We start from the raw sequence: 12,319 nt of genomic DNA on the forward strand, positions 1-12,319 counted from the left end.
AATGATGCATTTATTAGAAAGGAGGAAGAGGGAAGAAACACGAATATGGTAGGTGTAGGGAGCAGAGAAGATTATTAAAAAACTCTATTAGGATAGAATTTAGTACAATGAAAATTTAACTAGAGACATGAAACTGTAGATTCTAAACATATTAAGAGAAATTGAATAGGATGAATTTGTCATCATGGGCTTGTCTGGGTTTGTCCAGAATGTACATATATAAATCTTATACCTATAGCTGTGCCTAGAGTCATTGTAGGTGAGCCATAAAATGACTAAATGAAATTCTTGGTCAATACTCAGAAGACTGAAATAGTATGATTATTTCTATTTGTTTTAATGATATGAAGTTTTAAAACTGACTTATTTTTTGCCAGTGGCTGAATATAGCCCAAAGTAAAAAGCAGGAACTAAAATATTAAAAATTCAGAAATGTCAAATGCTGACCCTTTCAAACCGAAAAGAAATGGAAACATTTGGACAGAACTTCGCTAAACCCCAGAATGAGGAATTATTTCAGAGTTCTCTAAACCAAAGTAATTTTACTCTATAACCTCTGGTGTACTCTAAGTACAAAAGCAAGTACAAATACAAATTTTACTTTCATTTAGCAGTTTAATAATTACTATTCATACTGTATCACTATTTTGGATCTTTTTCCTTTTATTGGCAAGTAAAATAAATTAGTAATTCTGTTAGCTTTGTTATAAATCAAGAGCTTCACAGTGACAATTATATGTGTCCTTTATGATAAAAGAAAAGAAGGCATAATTATAGTTTAAATATAGAATTAAAATTTTAAATACTATGGTTGTGAAGTAATATAAGGACTAAACTAAAAATGCCTATGAATGTATTACACACGTGTGTGTCTGGAGAGATAGATTGGGAGGTGGACATTTTTTTCCATCTCTGTCTACTGAAATGGCCTATAGGTCATATCATCCTAGTAGCATAAAATCAGATAAGCACCTCTCGTGCCAATAGTTTGGTCTCAAATCAATTTCCATGGAAAGGTAATGGGGTTTAGGAAAAACTGGCTGATTGCATGCCTGGGATGAGGAAGGTGTAAGATGGGCTAGGGATATCTGCTAACTAGAAAGCAAAGACACATTTAAAAATTGTGCATTTTGGCTGGTGGCTCTGTGGATAAGAATCTGCCTGCCCGCTAGTGCAGGAGACACGGGTTCATTCCCTGATCCAGGAAGACCCCATATGCCACAGGCCTGTGCTCCACAATACGAGAAGCCACAGCGATGAGAGGCCTGCACAGCACAACTAGAGTAGGCCCCACTTGCTGCAAGTAAAGACCGTGAAACAACAAAGACCCAGTACAGCCAATATTAAGTAAATATTATTTTTAAAATTGTGCATTTTAGGTTACATGGGCTAGTAGGCTGCAAAGCCAGACTGCTTTTTAATCTCAACATGCACACACACACAAAACTAATGACCACAAATAAGTGAAAACAACTGAGTCAGTGAAAAACCATTGGCTCATCACAGTAGTCTAAGAGGAAAAATATGTGCAGTATAAAAGAATGTAGTTATAAAAGATATGGGGAGGGAGGTGGGAAGGGGATTCAGGATGGGGAACATGTGTACACCTGTGGCGGATTCATGTTGATGTATGGCAAAACCAATACAATATTGTAAAGTAATTAGCCTCCAATTAAAATAAATAAATTTAAAAAAAGATATGGGTTTTAAAAAAAATGGTATTTTAATATTCCTAGGGGTTTGACCCTGTTAGACTCACAAAATGTGAAAAGAATGCAGAATTCTATCAAGTTCCAGAAAATTTATGAAAGCATTACATTTTGATATGAAAGATCCAATGGAAGGTAACTGAGGTGTCTTTGCAGCCAGATTAAACAACCTGAGTGAATCAAAGGGCAAAATTCAACCGAAGCAGCAAAGGACTTTAGCCTCAAATCCATGAGAAGGCAGAAGAAATAAATATGCTCTTCGTTAAATCTAGAGAATGTGGGCCACGAGAACAAGCACTTTTCAGGGGCAATGGGATATCTGTTCTGCAGGCAGGTCCCTAGGATTCCAACCACTGTGGGTTGTAGGGCACAAGCACTGCATCCCAGACAGGGGGTTTCTCTGCCCTCTAGTGGTTCTCTCTGGTAATAACTGGAAAGTGAAAGTGAAAGTCGTGTCCGACTCTTTGCCACTCCATGGAGTGTATGCTGCTGCTAAATCCCTCTAGTCGTGTCCGACTCTGTGCGACCCCACAGACGGCAGCCCACCAGGCTCCCCCGTCCCTGGGATTCTCCAGGCAAGAACACTGGAGTGGGTAACTTATCCCTTCTCCAGTGGATCTTCCCAACCCAGGAATCGAACCGGGGTCTCCTGCATTGCAGGCGGATTCTTCACCAGCTGAGCTGTGAGAGAAGCCCAAATAACTGGAGCTAACAACAATTTCAATACGTCAAAATTTTTAAGGAAACGGTCTGGCATTTCTGTGCTTTGGTCTGGGAATATCCATTTAATATGGGGGCAGGGGTTATATCACCCTGACCTGAATCTTTGACTGACAAATGCATTATTACTCTGATGCAGCTCAATAGAACAAACTTATAAAGTTGGTTCCACAAATATAAAGGAATTCCTTTATATTCCTTTATAGAGAAATATAAAGAGGGACTACAGTCCGTGGGGTCGCAAAGAATTGGACACAATGGAGTGACTAACTTTATTCGGGTTTCCTTGCTGGCTCAGATGGTAAAGAATTGGTCTGCAATGCAGGAGACCTGGGTTTGATCCCTGGTTGGGGAATATCACCTGGAGAAGAGAATGGCTACCCACTGCAGTATTTTTGCCTGGAGAATTCCATGGACAGGGGAGCTTGGTGGGTTACAGTCCAAAAGAGTAGGACACAACTGAAGTGACTAACACTTTCACTTTTTTCAACTTTGTTGGTGAAGAATTTAGAAAACACTGGCAAAACAATAAGTTGGGATTCCAGAGCCCAGAGTGCTAAACCTTTCTGACCAGATTGGATGAAACCACTTACAACAACATCTTTGATCTCTGTTTCCTCATCAGAGAAATGAGGGTGTGAATGGAATGATTTCTCAGGCCACATCTGTCCATGATATTCTGGGAATACAATGTTTCAGTTCAGTTCAGTTCAGTTCAGTCGCTCAGTCATGTCCGACTCTTTGTGACACCATGAATCGCAGCACACCAGGCCTCCCTGTCCATCACCAACTCCCGGAGTTTACATAAATTCATGTCCATCGAGTCGGTTATGCCATCCAGCCATCTCATCCTCTGTCGTCCCCTTCTCCTCCTGCCCCCAATCCCTCCCAGCATCAGAGTCTTTTCCAATGAGTCAACTCTTCGCATGAGGTGGCCGAAGTACTGGAGTTTCAGCTTCAGCATCAGTCCTTCCAAAGAACACCCAGGACCTGTCTCCTTTAGGATGGACTGGTTGGATCTCCTTGCACTCCAAGGGACTCTCAAGAGTCTTCTCCAACACCACAGCTCAAAAGCATCAATTCTTTGGCGCTCAGCTTTCTGCACAGTCCAACTCTCACATCCATACACGACCACTGGAAAAACCATAGCCTTGACTAGGCGGACCTTTGTTGGCAAAGTAATGTCTCTGCTTTTGAATATGCTATCTAGGTTAGTCATAACTTTCCTTCCAAGGAGTAAGCGTCTTTTAATTTCACGGCTGCAGTGACCATCTGCAGTAATTTTGGAGCCCCCCAAAATAAAGTCTGACACTGTTTCCACTGTTTCCCCATCTATTTCCCATGAAGTGATGGGACCAGATGCCATGATCTTAGTTTTCTGAATGCTGAGCTTTAAGCCAACTTTTCCACTCTCCTCTTTCACTTTCATCAGGAGGCTTTTGAGTTCCTCTTCACTTTCTGCCATAAGGGTGGTGTCATCTGCATATCTGAGGTTATTGATATTTCTCCCAGCAATCTTGATTCCAGCTTGTGTTTCTTCTAGCCCAGTGTTTCTCATGATGTACTCTGGATAGAAGTTAAATAAAGCAGGGTGACAATATACAGCCTTGACGTACTCCTTTTCTATTTGGAACCAGTCTGTTGTTCCATGTCCAGTTCTAACTGTTGCCTCCTGACCTGCATATAGGTTTCTCAAGAGGCAGGTCAGGTGGTCTGGTATTCCCAACTCTTTCAGAATTTTCCACAGTTTATTGTGATCCACACAGTCAAAGGCTTTGGCATAGTCAATAAAGCAGAAATAGATGTTTTTCTGGAACTCTCTTGCTTTTTTGATGATCCAGTGGATGTTGGCCATTTGACCTCTGGTTCCTCTGCCTTTTCTAAAACCAGCTTGAACATCTGTAAGTTCACGGTTCACGTATTGCTGAAGCCTGACTTGGAGAATTTTGAGCATTACTTTACTAGCATGTGAGATGAGTGCAATTGTGTGGTAGTTTGAGCATTCTTTGGCATTGCTTTTCTTTGGGATTGGAATGAAAACGGACCTTTTCCAGTCCTGTGGCCACTGCTGAGTTTTCCAAATTTTCTGGCATATTGAGTGTAGCACTTTCACGGCATCATCTTTCAGGATTTGAAATAGCTCAACTGGAACTCCATCACCTCCACTAGCTTTGTTCGTAGTGATGCTTTCTAAGGCCCACTTGACTTCACATTCCAGGATGTCTGGCTCTAGGTGAATGATCACACCATTGTGATTATCTGAGTCGTGAAGATCTTTTTTGTACAGTTCTTCTGCGTATTCTTGCCTCCTCTTCTTAATATCTTCTGCTTCTGTTAGGTCCATACCATTTCTGTCCTTTATCGAGCTCATCTTTGCATGAAATGTTCCCTTGGTATCTCTAATTTTCTTGAAGAGATCTCTAGTCTTTCCCATTCTGTTGTTTTCCTCTATTTCTTTGCATTGATCGCTGAGGAAAATGGCTGTCTGAGGAGGCCTTACAAATTCAATGTTTACAAGAGTTTAAAAATCTGAACCAATTTCTGAGTCTGGATTTTTTAATAATTGCAAGAAAATAAACGTTTATTAAATCTCTGGATTGGAGATTTTTTTATGGTTGAATGATGAAAGCAATTGTAAAGGATAGGCTAGTAATTCAGAAGATAGCAGAAGGAAAGTAAAAGGCAAACAGCAAACTGAGAAATACTGGCAACAAATTAGAAAAATAATGACAGCAAACTTTCATTGTGTCTAAGATTTATTAGGGTCTTACAAAGAGCCAGGCATATTCTAAGAGCTCTATTTGGAAGGTGAATTTTCAATCACTGGATCACCAGGAAAGTACTGGGGGAATGCCTTTTTTAAAAAAAATTTTTAATTGAAGGATAATTGCTTTACAGGTTTTCTGTCATACATCAACAAGAATTGGTGCTGTCTTTTTAAAGAGAGAACAGAAACCATTTAGATGCTAGTAAATTTGAAAATGCCATTAGGGAAGAATCTCTAGCATCATGTTTTCTAGTTCTTGCCAGGTATTCTTGCCACAAATCAGTACACTTAAAGAAGAGGCAAAAGGTGATTTTAAGATGCAAAGTTACCTGAAAGTATACAATATGGAATTACCTGTCTTGAAAGGAAACACTGGAAGAGGCCTGCTAAATGAAGCCAATGGCATTAAATTATATATTCTGACTTTGGAAAACAATAATAATTAAGAACATGTAAGCCTACATGTTTTCCAAGGCAAACCATTCAATATCACAGTAATCCAAGTCTATGCCCCAACCAGTAACGCTGAAGAAGCTGAACGGTTCTATGAAGACCTACAAGACTTTTAGAAATAACACCCAAAAAAGATGTCCTTTGCATTATAAGGGACTGGAATGCAAAAGTAGGAAGTCAAGAAACACCTGGAGTAACAGGCAAATTTGGCCTTGGAATACGGAATGAAGCAGGCCAAAGGCTGATAGAGTTTTGCCAAGAGAACGCACTGGTCATGGCAAACACCCTCTTCCAACAACACAAGAGAAGACTCTACACATGGACATCACCAGATGGTCAACACTGAAATCAGATTGATTATATTCTTTGCAGCCAAAAATGGAGAAGCTCTATACAGTCAGCAAAAACAAGACTGGGAGCTGACTGTGGCTCAGATCATGAATTCCTTATTGCCAAATTCAGACTGAAATTGAAGAAAGTAGGGAAAACCACTAGATCACTCACGTATGACCTAAATCAAATGCCTTATGATTATACAGTGGAAGTGACAAATAGATTTAAGGGACTAGATCTGATAGACAGAGTGCCTGATGAACTATGGACAGAGGTTCATGACATTGTACAGGAGACAGGGATGAAGACCATCCCCAGGAAAAAAAGTGCAAAAAAGCAAAATGGCTGTCTGGAGAGGCCTTACAAATAGCTGTGAAAAGAAGAGAAGTGAAAAGCAAAGGAGAAAAGGAAAGATATAAGCATCTGAATGCAGAGTTCCAAAGAATAGCAAGAAGAGATAAGAAAGCCTTACTCAGAGAACAATGCAAAGAAACAGAGGAAAACAACAGAATGGGAAAGACTAGAGATCTCTTCAAGAAAATTAGAGATACCAAGGGAACATTTCATGCAAAGATGAGCTCGATAAAGGACAGAAATGGTATGGAACTAAGAGAGGCAGAAGATATTAAGAAGAGGTGGCAGGAATACACAGAAGAACTGTACAAAAAGATCTTCACGACACAGATAATCACGATGGTGTGATCACTGACCTAGAGCCAGACATCCTGGAATGTGAAGTCAAGTGGGCCTTAGAAAGCATCACTACGAACAAAGCTAGTGGAGGTGATGGAGTTCCAGTTGAGCTATTTCAAATCCTGAAAGATGATGCCGTGAAAGTGCTACACTCAATATGCCAGAAAATTTGGAAAACTCAGCAGTGGCCACAGGACTGGAAAAGGTCCGTTTTCATTCCAATCCCAAAGAAAGGCAATGCCAAAGAATGCTCAAACTACCACACAATTGCACTCATCTCACATGCTAGTAAAGTAATGCTCAAAATTCTCCAAGTCAGGCTTCAGCAATACGTGAACCGTGAACTTACAGATGTTCAAGCTGGTTTTAGAAAAGGCAGAGGAACCAGAGGTCAAATGGCCAACATCCACTGGATCATCAAAAAAGCAAGAGAGTTCCAGAAAAACATCTATTTCTGCTTTATTGACTATGCCAAAGCCTTTGACTGTGTGGATCACAATAAACTGTGGAAAATTCTGAAAGAGTTGGGAATACCAGACCACCTGACCTGCCTCTTGAGAAACCTATATGCAGGTCAGGAGGCAACAGTTAGAACTGGACATGGAACAACAGACTGGTTCCAAATAGAAAAAGGAGTACGTCAAGGCTGTATATTGTCACCCTGCTTATTTAACTTCTATCCAGAGTACATCATGAGAAACACTGGGCTAGAAGAAACACAAGCTGGAATCAAGATTGCTGGGAGAAATATCAATAACCTCAGATATGCAGATGACACCACCCTTATGGCAGAAAGTGAAGAGGAACTCAAAAGCCTCCTGATGAAAGTGAAAGAGGAGAGTGGAAAAGTTGGCTTAAAGCTCAGCATTCAGAAAACTAAGATCATGGCATCTGGTCCCATCACTTCATGGGAAATAGATGGGGAAACAGTGGAAACAGTGTCAGACTTTATTTTGGGGGGCTCCAAAATTACTGCAGATGGTCACTGCAGCCGTGAAATTAAAAGACGCTTACTCCTTGGAAGGAAAGTTATGACTAACCTAGATAGCATATTCAAAAGCAGAGACATTACTTTGCCAACAAAGGTCCGCCTAGTCAAGGCTATGGTTTTTCCAGTGGTCATGTATGGATGTGAGAGTTGGACTGTGAAGAAAGCTGAGCGCCAAAGAATTGATGCTTTTGAGCTGTGGTGTTGGAGAAGACTCTTGAGAGTCCTTTGGAGTGCAAGGAGATCCAACCAGTCCATTCTAAAGGAGATGGGTCCTGGGTGTTCTTTGGAAGGAATGATGCTAAAGCTAAAACTCCAGTACTTTGGGCACCTCATGCGAAGATTTGACTCATTGGAAAAGACTCTGATGCTAGGAGGGACTGGGGGCAGGAGGAGAAGGGGACGACAGAGGATGAGATGGCTAGATGGCATCACTGACTCGATGCACATGAGTCTGAGTGAACTCCGGGAGTTGCTGATGGACAGGGAGGCCTGGCGTGCTGCAATTCATGGGGTCGCAAAGAGTCGGACACGACTGAGGGACTGAACTGAACTGAAGCCTACAATGAAGACATGACTCCTATGAGCTAGGTTTATTTCTGCCCTTTCTGTTGTTGCTGCTCTTCTTTTTGCTTAATTGTAGTAAGATATTCATATACATGGAGAAGGTAATGGCAGTCCACTCCAGGACTCTTGCCTGGGAAATCTCATGGATACAGGAGCCCAGTAGGCTACAGTCAATGGGGTCATGACACGACTGAGCGACTTCACTTTCACTTTTCACTTTCATGCACTGGAGGAGGAAATGGCAACCCACTCCAGTGTTCTTGCCTGGAGAATCCCAGGGATGGGAGCCTGGTGGGCTGCCGTCTATGGGGTCGCAGAGTTGGACAGGACTGATGTGACTCAGCAGCAGCAGCAGCATGCATATACAACTGACCCTCTCAATCATTTATAGTCTAGAGTTCAATGTTGTTGAGTATATTCACGTTGCTGTGCAACCCAATCTCCAGAATTACTTTCATCTTACAGAAGTGAAACTTTATACCCATTAAGCAAGTCTCCACTTCCCCTTCCCCAGCCCCAATCACAATTTCATTTTCTGTCCCTATGAAGTTGACAGTGAACTGCATCACATAAGTGGAATCAAGCAGTATTTGTCTTTTTGGGACTGGCTTATTTCACTTTAGAGCATACTGCCTGTGTTTTCTTCTGGGAGTTTTATGGTTTCAGGTCTTAGCATTTAAATCTTTCATCAATTTTGAATTTATTTTTGTATATAGTATTAAGTAGTCCAGTTTGATTCTTTTGCATGTAGCTGTACAATTTTCCCAACACCATTAATGGAAGAGGCTGTTTTTTACCCATTGGTATGCCTCCTTAGTCATAAATTGACCACAAATATGTGGCTTTATTTCTGGGCTTTCTATTCTGTTCCATTGAGCCGAGTGCTTGTTCTTGTGGCAATACCATACTATTTTGATTACTGTAGATCTATAATATAGTTTGAAATCAGGGCACATGATACATCTAGTTTTGTTCTTCTTTCTCAAGATTGTTTTGGCTATTTAGGGTCTTTTGTGTCCCCATACAGATTTTGGAATTATTTGTTCCAGTTATGTGAAAAATGCCATTAGTATTTTGATAGGGATTGCACTGAATCTGTAGATTGCCTTGGATAGTATGGTCATTTTAGCAACATTAATTCTGCCAATTCATGAGCACAGTACATCTTGCCATTTGTTTGAGTCATCTTCTGTTTCTTTCTGCAAGGTCTTAAATGTCTTTACCTTCTTGCTTAATTTATTCCTATTTTATTCTTTCTGATGTAATTGTGAATGGGATAGTTTTCCTAATTTCTCTGATAGTTTGCTGTTAGTGTATAGGAATGCAAAAAATTTATGTATGTTAATTTTGTACCCTGCAACTTTATTGAATTCATTTATTAGTTAAAATCGTTTTTGGTGGCATTTTAAGGATTTTCTACGTATAGTATAATGCCATTTGCAAACAGTGCAAGGGGGCTTCCTTTCTCGTTCCTTAGAGAAAAAAAGTCAGGTTTTCACTGTAAAGTATGGTGTTAACTGTGGGCTTGTCATATATCACCTTTATTGTGTTGAGGTATGTCTCCCTCTGCGCACTTTCAGGAGAAATTTTACCATAAATGGAGGTTGAATTTTGTCAAAAGCATTTTCTTCATATACTGAGCACATGAGTTTTGTTCTTCAGTTTGTTAATATGGTATATCACATTGATTGATTTGTGGATATCAAACTATTCTTGCATCCTTGGGACAAAACTCACTTCATCATGGTGTATGAGCCCTTTAATGTATGGTTGAACTCACTTTGCTAATATTTTATTGAGGATTTTTGCATCTATGTTAATCATTGATTCATGCCTGTACTTTTTTTCTGTGGTGTTTTGTCTGGGTTTGGTATCAGGGTGATGCTGGGTTTATAGAATGAGTTCTGAAAATATTCCTTCCTCTTTGGTACATTGGAATGGTTTGAGAAGGATAGGTGTTAACTATTCTTGAAATGTTTGCTAGAATTCACTCGTGAAGCCCTCTTGTCCTGGACCTTCATTTATTGGGAGGTATTTTTTTAAATTATTGATTCAGTTTCAACACTGGTAATTGATCTGTTCATATTTCTATTTCTTCCTGATTCAGTCTTGGGAGATGGTGTTTCTAAAAATTCATCCTTTTTTATTCTAGGTTGTACATTTTTATTGGCATATATTTGTAGTAATTTTAGGATATTTTGTGTTTCTGTAGTGTTGGTTATAACTTCTTTCTCATTTCTGATTTTATTCAGGCCTTAATTTTTCTTGATGAGTCTGGTGAAAGGCTTATCAATTTTGTCTTTTCAAAGAACCAGCTCTTAGTTTCATTCTTTCCTATTTTTTTTTTTTTTTTTTTTTAGCCTCTGTTTGATTTCTTGTTCTTATTTTTCCCTTTTACTGTCTTTGGGGGTTGTTGTTGTTCAATGTTTTCTAGTTCTTTTAGGTGTAAGGTTCAGTTCAGTTTAGTCACTCACTCAGTCGTGTCCGACTCTTTGCGACCCTGTGGACTGCAGCACACCAGGCCTCCCTGTCCATCACCAACTCCCGGAGTTTACTTAAACTCCTGTCCATTGAGTTGGTGATGCCATCCAACCATCACATCCTCTGTCGTCCCCTTCTCCTCCTGCCCTCAATCTTTCCCAGCATCAGGGTCTTTTCCAATGAGTCAACTCTTTGCATCAGGTGGCCAAAGTATTGGAGTTTCAGCTTCACCATCAGTCCTTCCAATGATTGGTTGAAATTTTTCCTATTCCCTGAGGTAGGCCATTAACCTCCCTCTTAGAACTGTTTTGGCTGTGCTCCATAGATTTTGGATTGTTATGTTTCCATTTTTGTCTCCAGTTATTTTTAAATTTCCATTTTCATTTCTTCAGTGACCCATTGATTACTTAGTAGCATTTTTTTAGCCTCCACACATCTCTGTCTTTTGCAGTTTTTTTCTTGTAGTTGATTTCCAGTTTGACAGTGTTGTGGTTCAAAAAGACCACCTATATTTTCTTCTAGAAGTTTTATCATTTCAGGCCTGAGGTTCAATCTCTTTGCTCCTCAGGAGTAGCTAGGAGTTCAATAATGCTTGATTATGATTCACAGAGCCATGGAGTGGGACTTATTGGGGGTTGGTTACATATTTAGTTGTAGATTCAGTGTATCATTGGAAGTAGCCAAGTTCAGGATCCTCCCAGATCACCATCTTGAACAAGAACCAGCTTATCTATACTTTCTAAAATTTTGAACACATGCTGCTTTTGTAAGAATAAAAGTCTACTAACAGGATAGTGTATATGACTATTTTTATTGCTATTAAAAATTATTTTATAACTCCCAGATGGGGAAGTAACATTCAAGGGGACAGAAACAGTTCAACAGGTGAGATTTCCAAATTGCTATAAATGTCCTTTGCAAAACTGAGCCAAGAAATAACTGAGGCACCAAGACACTACCAAAACAGGTAAATGTTGGTCTCTAGAAAAATCTTTTGAGTAATGTAGGAAGTAATTACATTAAGAAGGAAAATGAAAGATAATTATTAGCAATTAGCATGGGTTCCCTAAGAAAACCTTGTACCAGATAACCTTTCCCTTCTTCCTTTTGTGCTTTTGTTATTATTATTAATGCATGTCATGGGAAGTACGTCTAAATTTAAGCTAAACATTTTGGAAAATCAAAACATGAGTAAGCCGAATAATAGATTACTCATAATTGGTTAAATGAAATACATGCATATTCATTTCTCCATGTGCTTGTGCTTCAAGCCCTTCCCAGCAAAGGATGTAGCTGGGAGAGATGAGAATGGGAAAGAAGGGTGTGCTTTGGGACATGGTCTTTTTTGTGCTTTGCATCTGGCCCTGCAAATATTTAGAGTTGGGGAGCCTCGTGGGCTGCCATCTATGGGGTTGCACAGAGTCAGACACGACTGAAGCGACTTAGCAGCAGCAGTAGGCTTGTCTTTGCAGCAGCAGTAGTAGCATGACCAGTTTTGGGGGACAGCTTAGCGTAGATTCAGCACTGTAAGAGTCTTTCAATCCATGATATTTTGATCCTTTGACCAAGTTTATTATTAGTTAATCTAGACATGGTAATAATTTCCTA

This window comes from Bos mutus, chromosome 16 (genome assembly GCF_027580195.1).
Source record: "Bos mutus isolate GX-2022 chromosome 16, NWIPB_WYAK_1.1, whole genome shotgun sequence".
Classification (NCBI taxonomy): domain Eukaryota; kingdom Metazoa; phylum Chordata; class Mammalia; order Artiodactyla; family Bovidae; genus Bos; species Bos mutus.